Source organism: Elephantulus edwardii, unplaced genomic scaffold, assembly GCF_000299155.1.
Source record: "Elephantulus edwardii isolate Elephantulus edwardi_28Jun2011 unplaced genomic scaffold, EleEdw1.0 scaffold00126, whole genome shotgun sequence".
In the NCBI taxonomy this organism is placed as follows: domain Eukaryota; kingdom Metazoa; phylum Chordata; class Mammalia; order Macroscelidea; family Macroscelididae; genus Elephantulus; species Elephantulus edwardii.
The window spans coordinates 7,971,991-7,973,486 of NW_006399876.1; positions in this window are offsets into that span (position 1 = coordinate 7,971,991).

Genomic DNA, 1,496 nt, shown 5'->3' on the forward strand with positions numbered 1-1,496 from the left:
TCAATGCAGTATACATTATTTATCCCATCTTTCTCAGTCTCCCCCAACCCTGTTGTCAGTCCTGTTTTACAACAGTGGCACTATGCAGTATTTGTCCTTTTGTGACTGACATATTTCACTCAGCATAATGTCCTCCAGCGTCACCCATTTTGAATAATATTGCATGAATTCCTTGTTTTTCAATGCAGCATAGTATTCCATTGTGTGACTATACCACAGCTTCTCTATCCATTTGTTTGTTGATGGGCACTTAGGTTGTTTCCAACTCCTTGCTACTATGAACAAAGCCAGGATAAACATGGATGTGTGTATTGGGGTATATTTCCAGTAGTGGAATTGCTGGGTCAAACAGTATCTCTATTTGCAACTTTTTGAGAAAGCACCATACTGCCTTCCACAGTGGTTGCACCATTTTACACTCCCACCAACAGTGAACAAGGGTTCCAGTTTCTCCACAACCTTGCCAGCATTTGTTGCTTGCTGTTTTGTTAAATTTTGCTGTTCTTACTGGAGTGAGATAATATCTTAGTTGTTTTGATTAGCATCTCTCGTAGAGCTAGGGATTTTGAACATTTCTTCATGTGCTTGTTGGCCATATGCATGTCTTCTTTGGTGAAGTGTCTGTTCATATCCTGTGCCCATTTTTCTATTGGGTTATTTACTTTTGTCTTGTTGTGGTGCTCAAGTATTTTATAAATTCTAGATGTAAGTCCCTTATCTGACATGTCATTACCAAATATTTTTTCCCAGTCTGTGGCTTCCCTTTTTACCCTGTTTAAGTTTTTAGATGTGCATAGGGATTTGATTTTTAGAATGTCCCATTCATCTATTTTATCCTTTCTTGGTTATAGATCAAGGCTGTAAATCTTAATGAGAGCAGACGGCCCAGCTTTCTCTTGGGTGGCACTCGTCAGGTTTGAACTGCAGACCATATGGTTGGCAGCCCAACACTTGACTCACTTCACTACCAGAAGCTCTCCTTTAAGACGGATAATCCTTCCTCCTCCTGCCATCCGGTTGATTGGGGCTCCTGGCGATTCTTCCTCAGGTTTCTGAGATGGACTGAGGGGGTGAACCCCACCCTGCAGAGTTGACTCTCAGGCTTCGCTGTTGCTCTGGGCTTATTCTCAGTTGAGAAGGCTGAATTTTATTTCTCTTTTGTCCCAGCAAGAGTTGGGGCAGGGAGTTGGGGACAGTTCCTCCGAGCCCCTCATCTTTGGAGGGGAAGAAGCTGAGGCTGAGGGGACTGCTGAGAAGAATCCAGATCCCGAGCTTCCAGTTGTTGGCTTGTTTGTTTAGATTGTCGTCTGTCCTGACGTGCCTCCCCCAATCCGTAGTCAGGAAGGAGCCTCGCATTTGTCAGAGCTGTTTGGCTCATCAACTCTGAAGTCCCTGCGGCCCCAGAGCGCTGCGTAGTTACCTGGCCCCAGAGCTCTAGGTAGTTACCTGGCCCCAGAGCTCTGCATAGTTACCTGGCCCCAGAGCTCTGCGTAGTT